We start from the raw sequence: 13,450 nt of genomic DNA, 5'->3' as shown, positions 1-13,450 counted from the left end.
TAAATAAAACTGAATCGATGACACTCATTTTGAACTCACCTGCATAATGCATTCTTGGCATCTGCGAAGTGACTATAGTCAAAAGTTTTTAAAAAGAAAAATCTGGTTGAAGCAGGACAGATCCACTGCTTTTGGGAACTCCTCACTGGTGCATTTTATGCTTTTCTAACTAAAAGCAGAGAGCGATGGGATTGGTACATACTGCATAGCAGCAGTGAGAACTGTGTGGCTCTCCTAACAAATCGGACATATGTGCATGTCTTTATATTAGGTCCTTGTATGACAAAGTAGTTTATTGTCATTTACACCACCATTAATGCCACAGTGAAGTGCTTCAGTCATGCTACTATTGACTCAGGTTTCTGCTTGCCATTGTCCACCTGCAGGGCTAGTCTCAATTAAGCCCTCCCACAAGTAGGTAATGGGTTTTCATGGACCACTTGAGAAGCCGTGCAAACCAGGAGAGGGCTAAATAAGAGTGCTTCTCCCTCTCTCTCTCTCTCTTTCTCTCGTCTCTTATTCATCTGATGGTATTCCCCCTAGTGGGTTTTCCAACTCTCTATCAGATAACTGTTTTGTTCCTCTTCATCCCTTCTTAGTGCATATAGAAGTGCACGTTCGATATCCGGCATTTTACTAAAAGTAAAAGTGTACGGTGACCCCCAATGTGCCACCATAATGCAGGCGGTATCTGGAAAGGCAGGCATGGTGTGGGCTGGGTGGAGGGATGTGAGCGCAGCCCTTTTGATGTGTGCCCTGGTCGGGTCATGCCTGTCTGCTTGGCTCATGGCTCAGGGGACTCCATGGGACTTCACAACCTTCTTTTGGAGAGGCCGGGTTTGAAGCGAGAGACCCCCTGTGGTGCACAATGAATGGTCGCATACCTAGCCGATAGCCGTTTGTGCAGCGGCCCGGGGGCCAAAAGAATGGCAGGAAGTGAAGAGAAAGGACTGGGGGGGAGGGGAGAAAGTGCACATGAACTTGGCTGATACCATCTGTTATTTCCTCTGGAACCCCATTTTCTGCAGCCCCTGGTGTCACCACACTCACCCACTTGGATGGACATCTGAAATAAACACAGGCTTTATGTGCTCCAGAAATGGCTTGTACTAAAGGTTTCAGATTTAAAGTAAAAGCCATATTCACATCTTAAGACATGATAGGCTCCTGTTAGCAACTTCTTATTCCTTCCAGATGTTGGCTTCCAGCAGAAGGTGAAGTTTCCCTGCTGCACTGTATGACTAACTTATAGTTCTGTGTATAGGGACCTGCTTCCTTTATTAATAAACAGGAGACCTATCTCTCAACTGTACTCTCGCAACTGCCTAATAGCCCTATTTGCTGGCCACAGAGTAAAGACTGATAATGGGTGCATGGTGGAGAAATAAAGGAAGAAACGAAGAAGAAAGGTGAACTCTGTTAACACTTCAACAGAGCCCCCAAACACACATAACTCCCCCTCTCAGACTGCTTCTGACAAAGGACAAGGGAAATGGACAGATCAAAGGGGCTCAGTCACTACCACACACAGCACTCCAACTCCAGTGTGTGTGTGTGTGTGTTTATATCATGGTGGGGACCTAATGTCCCCACAAGGATAGGATTATCTGGCAGTTTTGACCTTGTGGAGAAAACTGCAGCTTTTATTTAAAAGCGAGAGAGAGATAGAGAGAGAGATAGAGTGCGAGAGAGAGAGTGAGAGTGAGTGAGTGAGTGAGTGAGTGAGAGAGAGAGCAAGAGAGAGAGAGTGAGTGAGAGAGAGCGAGAGAGAGAGAGAGAGAGAGAGAGAGAGAGAGAGAGAGAGAGAGAGAGAGAGAGAGAGAGAGAGAGAGAGCGCGCAGGTGAAGAGGGAAAAGAACTGCATCAAGAAAATCATTCAGTCATACACAAGCAAAACGTTGGAAATGTTAAATAAAAGAGTAATGGAAAGTTAAAATAATGTTCATATTAATTACTAGATTAAACTTGAACTAAATAGTTAATTATAGTTAATTAGAATAATTAGATTAATTTAGAGTTTGCTAAATGAATAAAAGTAAAACTAATGTAAATGTAAAATAGTATAAACAGTTCATTAAAATTAAAAACTTAAATAAAATTAAAATAGTACAATTACCTATTCTACACTAGTTAACTATAATTAATTATTTAAAGTATAAAATAGTATAAACAGTTCATTAAAATATCAAAACTGACTTTATACTATCACTATGATTTTATAACTAACTAGTTATAGTTTAGAACAATATAAACAGTTAAATTAAAATAGTAAAAATGATCTATTAAGTACTATTTAAACCATTTTTATTATATTTAATAATAATGAAATATTTATAGTTTACAACAATGCAAACAGTTCATTAAAATAGTAAAAATAACCTATTTATATACTATTTAAAAATTTTATACTGCTTATTTTATTACTACTTTAATTAACTTCTACTTAATTAAAATAGTACAAAATGCCTAGTTTATTTTCAATCTAAATAATAATTTAGATATAAATCCAAATCTAAATCAAAACTCATTTTGATTTAGAATAATTGAATAATTTAGATTTTAACATAGAATATAATAGAATTCATGATGACCAGAACTAGTGCATGTCGAAGTTTTAAAAAAATAAGTTTATATGTATCTCTGTAAAGTCTCTGTGTAGATTTATATAAACTTTGCAAACTCTGTCCATGACAAATTTCTAAGGCTGTTTTTGTTCTCTTAACAGTGTCATAATTTTATTTTTATCATCATCCATCTTTTAATCAACCGTGAGAACATCCAAACTAAGAAATTAATTGTACGAGGATGCATACAGTGTCTGAATCTTGAACCTTAAACAATATATATATATATATATTTTTTAAATATTTACTTACCCATAATAGTAACGATAAGTAAATAATCTGATATGCTTCTCTATTGTATAAGAAAATAATAATATGTAGCATATAGAGTTTAATTAATCTACAGTTGATTAATGTTGTTGTAATTGTTTACTCCCTCATAACAAAGTAAAAAGTGTCCTATGTTTATATTTTTTTTGCCTGCTAATCAGAATACAAACATATATACTACAATTCACAGCATTTCTATATGAGATCATGAAATCATGTCTTATCTACAGCTCCATGTCCCTCAAAACCTTTTTTTCATAGAAATGATCAGATTTCAGGTTAGAGCAAAAAGGGTGAGGCTTTTGCTGCTAAGTGGAAAGTGCTCAAGGCTTCGAGCCCAATTCAGGACCTATTTCTGGCTCGGAAAAGAGCCGTTTTCCACTATTTATAGCCACACGCAGAAAACACATTCAGATTCCTCGCAGACGCATGAAATCACGTTGCTACACTTCACTTCAGTCGGCAGTGTGATGACACTGTATCCAACCAATGCTGCACAAAACATTCAGCACATAACTCTACAAGCGTGACTTCAACTAATGCAGCATTACACTATTACAATCGCATGCAGTCCTTTTACAAGAGATTACACTGAGCATTTATTCATCATAATATTTCCTGTGAAAATTCCCCAGAGGGTGGGTTGTGCTATTTGAATTCTTCTTAGTGAATTTTTAAACAGGGAATTAATGCAAATGGGCCAAAAAAAACCAAAACATTTATTAAAAAACAAAACAAAACAAAACAAAGAAGGAAAAAAAAACCCAGACACAAACCAAAAAGACAATAAGACAAAAAAGTTATTAATTATAACATTTTCATAAAGAACACAATTCGACCAGTTTAAGGATTCTTAAATTTGTCTTGATATTTCTGGAAGATTTCCTTTTTTTAATTTATACATTTATCTCATCTGTTTTATTAATGCATTGTGTCGGAGATTGTTCTGAAACATTCAAAGGTTGCAGTTGTATTATTCTTTCAGTTTATGGCTTCTCTCAGGAAATGGTTATCCAGACTGTAAACAAATGTGGGGAAAAAATACATTGTTAAAATAGTTGTGTGTAATTATTAAGGCATTTCTTTTACATTTTTCAAAAAGTTCTCATTATGTTGCTAGAACAGGACCCGTCTATCATACATTAATAAATCTATAAATGACAGCAATCAAATAGTACAAAATAGTAGTAAACATGTTATAACACAGACTGAACATCAACAGGCTGAAATAGTACATGTTCATTAAATAAATGGTAACTGTAAGATTTGAAAAAGAGCAATACAAAACAAGAAGGAGGTGCAAGTGTATAAGAAGTGATTAACTGTGAGGATCAGGCGTCTCGTTACAGCCGGAAGAGGCAGTGAGAAGAGGAGCACTGCACCAATGTAAGAGCACATATACTGACAGATTAAAAATGAAATGAAAATTTGAAGTCATTTGAAACTCCTATTTCGGTTTTAAACCCAGTAAGCTTAAATCTTCTGACAGTCAAAGCCTCCATGAATTTTTAATCCTGGCTTTGATCATGGCTATGTTCTAAACGAGAAGGGGGAAAAAAAACATTGAGTTTCCTTAAAATTTTTAAGGTTATCACTGTGTCTGGAATATTCTGGAAAAAATAAGTGATGGGCTGAAAAGAAAGAGATACAAGAAGAAAAAAAGACAGATGAAGAGGAAGAGAGACCTGATTTCAGTACTGCAATTGACAAAAAGGTAGAAAACTCTAAAGTTTCTATGACAACCCTATTAATTATACTGGAAATTGCTAATAAATAATAATGAGCTATAAGAAAGGAAATAATTTTTGCTTCTTAAAATGGGGTTCATGAGGAATAATCAAAGGGTCTGAGGGTTTTTTATTTTGTTTTTTGTTTTTCTGTTAAATGACATTCAAGTAGTGGTGATCATGATGAACCTTTATCAAAGCTGTTAAAGTAATTATAGTCATTTTGTTATTATATTAATATGCCTAATTGATTAGTCACTTGAATTGAAGGAGTTCAGTCTGCATTTAAACACAGGTATAATTAAGCTAAAGTCAAATTTAACTGCTGTTGGAAATGGAAAAAAAAAAACACTGTTAAACTGTATGGGTTTTTGAATATAAAGTACATCAATTAAAAGCTCTAATGGATCCACTAAATAAACAGGATGGTACATATTTGCCTAATGTGACTATTATTTGAATAGTTGATTCATATTCACAAAATACATTTCTGCTGTAACCCTAAAAGAGTCCATGGAAGTTTTTTCTAATACAGCAAGGTCTACAAAACCGCTGTTACAAGTATAGAAGATACTGGAGTGAGCTGTTTAAAAACCACCAAGTTAATGCATTAGCTGCACTACAAGTACCAAGCTATAAGTGAGACTATATGCAGTCAATCTTGAAGGGACACAAAGTATGTTTGTACATTTGTTTCTAATTTAACTAAGGTATTCTAGCTAGTGACAAATTCCAGGAATTGAAATTCCTGGTGGTGAAAAAAGCAACCTTGGCAATAATGTTAATGTTAAATGGACAAATGTGGTAAAAGTAGATGTAGGATGTATGTATAGAATGTTAAATATGTGAAATGTATCTTGTACCATTTCAGAAGGTTTAGAGTTACTAACAGCTATGCAAGAATGTGTAGGTAACCCAAATATTATTTAGTCTAGTGGCCTTTTCCTAAATTTCTAAACAAAATCTGTTTTTCCTCAAAAGATGGGTCAGAAGATGCACCGTGCAGCAAAAGGCCCTCTAAATACCGTCCAAGGTAGAAATGATTATCGAGCAGGAAGTGGCCGTTTGAATTTCAAATGGATAGCATTACCTTTCCTTGTGCGGGGGGTGGAAAAAGCCCCTCCTCCACCACTGCCACGCAGAACTACCAACCTGACCTGAACCTCACTGCCTACTCATTTACTCATCTGCATTGGGGCAAAAGAGAAAGAAACAGACAGAGAACAAAAGATTTTTTCCCCTTTTGTCCATCTGTCTTTGCTGGTGTGTTAGTGGTTAAAGAAAAAGTGGTGAGATCTGACACTGGTCTCACATCCAGAGAGCACAGGGAGGGGAGCCGGCAGCTGGAAGTGTTCCGAAAGACAGTAAGAAAACAAGAACAAAAGAAAGAAACAAAAAAAGAGAGAAAAGGGGGAAATAGAGAGAGAGAGAGAGAGAGAGAGAGAGAGAGAGAGAGTGAGAGAGAGAGAGAGAGAGAGAGAGAGAGAGAGAGAGAGAGAGTGAAAACATGAAAGAGAGAGAGAGTTTAACTGGAGCCCCTATATCCAGCCCCTAGAAGGGGCTCATTACAGGCAGACAGGCATGCCATGCCTGCGCAGGGTCACTGGGTTTAAACATAAAGTGGCCTTATGGAGTTATTACTGTAGTAGCCCTGAAAATCTAACACCCATCTGCTACAGAACTGTCCAGGCTTTACCTCAACATTCAGACTGCCACCCATCCGCTGTTTAGCATCACCCTTCAGGAATTTCTAAACACACCTTCAAATGTGTAAGAATTACATGCCTATTACGTGTAACATTAAAATGTTTTATGGTGTCAGAGCACATCAACGTACATTAAGATCAATGGAAATGATGTACATTATGTCAAAAAACACAATGACTTGAGCGTGCAAAGGGAGACAACAGAAAGGTTATTTAACCATTTGGCAGTTATTGGTATATATGATATTGACTTGCATATAGCTTATTTATTTCTTTAGTACTCACTGGGCTTTCGAAAATGAACTTTCGATTATATTTTCTATTATACAGAAAATACATCATGATTTACAGCTATTTTGTTCATTTTCATATAAAGGATTGTGTGAGCACTAAATAGAAGCATGATGCCATGTTGCCAGCATAAACATGGTTAAATTTCTTGTATTCTTGTGTGTAAAATTTGTTGGCTGCTCTTAAAAACATTAGGCGGCACAAACGTTTGTGCTCAAGCTCAGCAAAAGATGCCAAGCCAAGTGTGGATTTGAAGTTTTGCAGCCCTTCTCTCGACAAAAAATGTCAGACAACATGGCAGGCAGGCAGTCTCTCTCTCTCTCACACACACACACACACACACACACACACACACACACACACACACACACACACACACACACACACACATATCCCTACATACACATACACCAGAGCTCAGCATTACAGTAAGTAGGCCAAAAGTCATGTGAGGACAGAATTTGGATAGAGCACAAAATGAACAAAATATAAAAAAAATAAGTAAAATAATAATAAAAAAAGACAGCGAGACAGCCATACACCAACCGAGTGGGAGAGAATGCGAGACAGTAGGAAGGAAGACTACTGACAAAACAAAAAAAAGGAAAGAAAATGGGCCTGATGCTATTTTCTGTGCTGTCAACTAGAGGGTAATCTGTAGAAGCTCTCCTCGGTAAGATGGCAGGCTAAGACCAGGCTAAGTCACTGAGCCGTCTTTCGAACGCTTACACAACCTCGCAGCATACCTGAAATAGAGAACGCGATCCCACACAGCAGCCAGAACCACCATCAGAACAAGGAACCAAGGAAATCTTCATGTTCAAGAAGAATCCAAATGAAGAATGACTTCACTGAAATAATGAGGGTTTGGAATATTAATGATGGAACAATATGAACAATTTATGATATGAAAAATGTTAAACTCTATAGCAGGGTTTTTGGTATATCAGAGAATCTGTTTACGAATTCAGATTTTCCAGATGATCACAAATGATATAGTACTGCAAAAAGGATTACATTATTGTATTAGATAACTTGTGAGATTTATATTTGAAATCCTAGTTGTTGTTTTTGAAATTGTGAAAGAACAAATATTTTTTTCCTTCAGTAGCTTATGTCAATATAGAAATACAATTATCTCCGATTAAATATTTGTTCCCTATGAAATTATGCTGTTCCCTTTAAAAAAAACTATATATATATATATATATATATATATATATATATATATATATATATATATATATATATATATATATATATATATATATAAAATCATAATTTATTGCGAGCCAATGTTAAAGACAGTTATGCACAGGAAGAAGACAGTTATGTAAAGGACAGTTTATGTTGCTCTGTGAAGTGAAGCCATTACTTCCTGTCCTCCTTCATCTTAAAACAGAAGGTTAGAGAGCTGAACCTAACATACGTAGGTGAGCCTTAACAACTTCCATGCTGCCATTTTCTCCAGTGCTACTTTAGATCTGGGATTATCATAGAAGCATCCAAAGTTTGGAGATCTAAAATCAAAGTTTAATCAGGGGCCAGATAATCGTAGTAGAAAATATAAAATCATAAAATCACATTCCACATTATAATGAAGAAAATCCCTATGATCAACATGTTTCAAATGTTCTGACAGCTTTGACAAAAATGTAGTGCCACCAAATGGCAAAAGGTGTGAAACCAATGCAATCATTATTTGCAAATAACACAATGTTGTGATATGTTAGCTGCAGACAATGAGATTATAAGCTGATAGAAATCTGCAGCAATTATTGCATTGTATAAAGTGAAATAATTAAACATGTTTACATAGTGCATCACAACCAGTGAGTAAGATATAAATAAGTTGCACAAATAAGCCGGATATTCTCTTTTAATGTCACCTTTAATCACTTCTGAAAAAGGCAAAAAGAACAAAGGAAAATATGAAAGTCAGGTGACTGAACAAGGTTTCAAACTTAAATGCGCATTTTACTTTATTTTTAATCTTATTTCAATCTGAAATATTTTACAGGCTACACAGCAGCTTTTCAAATGAGCTATCAAATCATTTAAACATCTTAATAATGACATTTCTTTGACATTAAGAGGAAATATGATGTATGACATGGTTCATGTAGTGACGCCTAAAACCTGATACTGTTTAGGTCCTTAGATACTGTACATGCAAGCACCAGAATTTTTGTGTTGCTTTGTGCCATACACACAAACACAGATGGACTCACACACAGACATGGAGTGAGAGAGAGAGAGAGAGCTGCCAACACCCTTTTCTCACCATCTAGAGACCTGGCTCCACTGACTGCTCCTGGCGAGCTGCTGAGAAGCGATTGTCAGCCACTGTCATGCAAATCTCCCAGCCTGCACTGACAGCAGCATCACTATAGTTACAGACTGACTGTCTTCAGTGAGAACACTGACAGTCTGCATATTAATGACAAATTAATCAGGCTAAAACAAATCTGGGGAGGCTAGATGTGAAACGAGGAACAGACTGAAAAGCAGACTTTGCCTTTTAGTGTCATTTTATTTCATCTACTGAACATCAAATTCCAATAACAATGCAAAACCAAAATATATAATTCTAGTGTCCGCCATAAATAAGAAATGTACATGCACTACATATACAGACAGGATTCACGAAATTTAACTGTAAAAATAAGTTTAACAGACTCTTTCAAACATCCAACTATTCATATTTGATTATTATTTAAATGTCTAATAATATTATATCTATTTATAGGAGCTATTAAATGTTTTATTCATGAAATGTATGGCAACAGAATACACCAGGTAGAAGTTAATAATATTTGTAGGTCTACTTGTTTTTGAGTTATCGAGGTTTGGATGAAACCCATTCATTCCTGTCAAGCAGGCTAATAACTATATGAACGTAATAATAAATATAATAAATTATAATAATGGAGTGCTTTGATTTCCAGCACTGCAACAAATAAAAATCAATAAATAAATAAATAAATCAGACCTCCTGGCTATGCTTCACAGGCCCGACTTTGAATACCAGTCCTCAATTTCACTACCTGTGTTATTAATTCATAAACCATAACACCTTCAGATATAGCAACTCTCTACCAGATGGAACATCATGTACACTTTCAAACCATAAGGTATTTAATTAACGCCTTGCTAATGTAATGTTAGCAAACAGCACGTGGTGCTCAGGCAAGCAATCACAACGTGTGTGGAAGCAATGTACAATCGGCAAACAGCGCCAGTGAGACGAGCCAAAGAGCCGCATGGCGCTCACCCACAATGTCTTAGAGGATTTCCACTGTCTTCCCATAAAGCACCACTGCCCTCAGTGCTCTGAAAGAAGTATACTGCGCTGCGTGTGGAGGCCAGGTCGAGGGGAGAGGATGACAGAGCTGACCAGCATTCCAGTGCAGGGCAGGACCCATGGCTGAGAGGGAAGCATTGGATATATGCCGATGACATTTCCCTCCTGAACTAATTAGTTTAGACCCACGCTGGTTAATCGGGTTTGGTGTGTAGGAGTCATGTTTAAGCTCCTCAAACCCAGCCTCAGATCTTAGGGGCCTTGTTCAGCGAGAGGGCAGATGGGTCACTGTATGTGTGTGTGTGTGTGTGTGTGTGTGTGTGTGTGTGTGTGTGTGCGTTTGTATAAGTTTTCACACGCCTCTTTATTGAACACAGATTATATACCATTCCTCCAATTTCAGAAATCTATAGTACAGTTGTTACAATAGTGATACAGCATTGCACTCTCTAAAATAATATTAGTGACCTACTCTACAAATTCATGGCCGAAGTACATAGATTTGCAGGACTAACCTTGATTTATGGCAAAAAAATTGGATTCTTTTTTTTTTGGACAGAGTATTATTTAGAATAGTAGAATATAGATCACTACTTTATTTTCACATATTCCATATCTGAATAGTTCTTTAGAAAGTGTGCTGGATGCAAACTCCCTTTTATTTTGACTAGGAATGTGTCTAAATGTATCTGGTCTTAAATAGAGTACTTACAGTAGCAGTCTTTTTTAATTAACGCTAAAGTAAAAACTAATTACCCATTTCAACACTCAATTCAATAGCAGGAGAACCTGAGGGTCAAGATCATTCTACATTTATTTATGCCAGAATGCCGAGAAAAGCTGAGAAAAATATTGTCAAGCCTGTTGCCATGTTATTCAGACTCATTTTCAAGGCTGAAATCTGAACTTGGGGAAGGTGACAGGGGAAAAAAATGATCATTTCATGATACTTGGTATGTGTCATAATATTTTGTGTGAATCAGCAAATCAGCGTTGCCACATTAAAAAAGAAAAGACAGAAGTGATTACAGCATCAACTGCCTCAATACTGTGAACAACAATAGATAGTGATATCGCATCATATTTTCACTCAGCCCTTATCTGTTGCATCTGCTGAAAGAATACAGAAACAGTGACAGAAACGCTGCAGGATTTGGGTTCAGAGCAGCACCACGTGCTTCAGCACCATCTTGTCTCATTTACCTACACGGGAATTCCAAGAAAGCTCAAGACGGCTGTTTGCATCAGAACAGGCTCAATCTCATATCGCTGACCATGAAAAACAATCTTACTGTAATAAACTAACACTGGATCTTCTCATGAGACCTGCTTGCATTCTGAGAAACAGGATATTTGATCAAATGTGTCGTTTTTTGTGGCAGTGCGATCTCTATAAAAGCTGAGCAGGAAGCTAAGACCAGGTTTGGGGTTCTAAACCCGATTTCAGATACCTGAATGATCAACGCTGGTTAGTGGTCTGTGAGAAAATGTGTGTGTGATTGTATGTCGGAGACGGCTCAGAGCTTCCCAGCCATGGGCGTTACCCACTGTGGATCTGTCTCTGTCACTCCACCTGCACAGCTCACCTCAGCAACCTTTGTTCTAAGCACCTGGCCCTGCCTGACTTTGCTGCTCCACCTTAAACGCTTGGGCCAGGCTCCTGTCCCTATGTCTGGTCCACCTTAAAACTAGCAGAGGCTGCCCCTGTGCCAAAGGAGTGCAGCGTGAGGAGCAAACAATAGAACTGCAGCTCAGATACCAAAGCACTGCAGAGACAGGGGCAAAGCCCATACTGACACACACACACACACACACACACAGAAACTGAAATCCCAGCAACAGAGGCTTGGGCATTTTCATTAGAAAATCCAGAAAGCAATCTAAGCAGAGTGTACCAAACAAATCCTCTTACGACTGCGGCTACCTGGACAAGCATCCAGACAAAGTGCCTCACCCCTGACTGACAACATCATCCCTGTGAAATGGCACCACGAGCGGCTGCGCTATCATAGTCCTATCTTTTGATTCGGTGGTGGTTAACAGAGTGAGGCTGGCTGGTGAACGTGATGGCACTATGCTCGTCATACATTAGGATGTAGCTGCTGCCCACACCGCATTGCGCCTTTGCCCAGGAAAACCTACACACATAGACCCAGCTTTTTATTTTATATACATTTTTCCTTGTCACGCTATTCCATTAAGTCCGAGGTGCCATTTTAATGAGCAGTCAGTCAGCTATGACCTAGATGAGAGGACATTCGGTGTCTGAGTAATATGGATAGTGGAAAGATCAGCACAAAGAAAACCACCTCCCATGCCTGATTGTTTATCAATATGTAAGCTATATTAGGAGTGCTTTGTTGGTACCTATGCTGGTACAATGGTATATTCTCTTGAGCTGTATCATTGTGAGTTCCTGCTTCGGAGAAGCCAAAGCCGCCCTAATCCGTCTCAGGAGTGCGTCAGATTTTTCACAAACCAAAAAAAAGATACAAATAATAATGGCACCGTTCAGCACTGACTTACAACAAACAGCACAGCAGTGCTACATACTAAAGCTATGCCATGCAGAAATGGAGCACATGTGTGCGCACACACACACACACACACACACACACACACACACACACACACACTCAGACACACACACACAATCAGCAGGCTGAAGAGAGAGTGAGTTGATGTCTTCAGAGCACAAGGTTGAGGACTCTCACTGAGGTCAAACACAAGTGTACCGAGCCGTAAGCGTCACGCTCTCACCAGTACTTTGTGCTGCTCTCAAATCATTAGGCAAGGACAAGCCAGCACGGAGAAGACAAAGACACTCATACAGTATGGCCTCGCTGAAGAGAAACCATACATGACTGCTCATTTGCTCCTCGTGGTTGTGCATTGGAAAGGAATCCTCCTCTCACAATGAAGCCTCAGCTGATTCGAACCACAAATGTGTCACATGACCCCTGATGCCAGCATTCCTTTATCCCTCCCCTTCCAAAAAAGCCATCTTCTCTTCATATCCCTGGCTAGCTTATATCCCCCCCCCCCCCCACCCCCCTTCACTGTGGATTCATTTCACTGTTGATTTGGCTTTAAAATGGCTTTGTCTCCCACAGTGCTAGGATGATGGAGTACCCCTCCCAGCTCCCAAGAGCCTAACCCGTGCACAGAACAGCAAAACGTCACAAGTTAGGGTCTCAGGGACTGCGAGAGGCACATGGTCAAAATCTGTCTCTGCTCTGGGCATGCGGCAAACCTGTAACGACATCAAAACAAAAGCATCATCCTTAAAGTGTACATAGAGGGTCGAGCTGGCCGACAAGAAGACTAAAGAAAATGAACCCCCGTCTCAGTACATCTCCAAATTAAAATAACAACAGCAATAATAACAATAATCATAAAAATTAAACTGGCCTTCTTATAGCATTATAGCGTTCACTCCGTCCCCCTACCCCCTCCTGTGACACACAACAAGTGCAACCTTCAGCCAGACACAACACTGACACCTCCCCCCTCCCCCAACTCTCTGTC

The 13,450-nt window shown here is 38.3% G+C and overlaps 1 long non-coding RNA gene across 3 annotated transcripts in view; it reads right to left on the bottom strand.

Annotated features, from left to right (window-relative positions):
* Positions 1–2,386: 2,386 nt before the first annotated feature.
* LOC108278377 (uncharacterized) overlaps positions 2,387–13,450 on the bottom strand; it is a 99,033-nt gene continuing 87,969 nt past the window's right edge. The window contains exon 6 of one of the 3 annotated variants that reach the window (XR_001815322.3): positions 2,387–7,469. This is a non-coding gene — a long non-coding RNA (uncharacterized LOC108278377). Of the gene's footprint in view, positions 7,470–7,901; positions 13,176–13,450 lie in introns of those variants that run through there. The other 2 variants (XR_008398205.1, XR_008398206.1) reach the window with 2 other exon arrangements.

The sequence above is a fragment of the Ictalurus punctatus genome, chromosome 17, assembly GCF_001660625.3.
Source record: "Ictalurus punctatus breed USDA103 chromosome 17, Coco_2.0, whole genome shotgun sequence".
In the NCBI taxonomy this organism is placed as follows: Eukaryota; Metazoa; Chordata; class Actinopteri; order Siluriformes; family Ictaluridae; genus Ictalurus; species Ictalurus punctatus.
The sequence above is the reverse complement of the archived record's forward strand: the minus strand, read 5'-3'. Positions and strand labels throughout refer to the sequence as shown.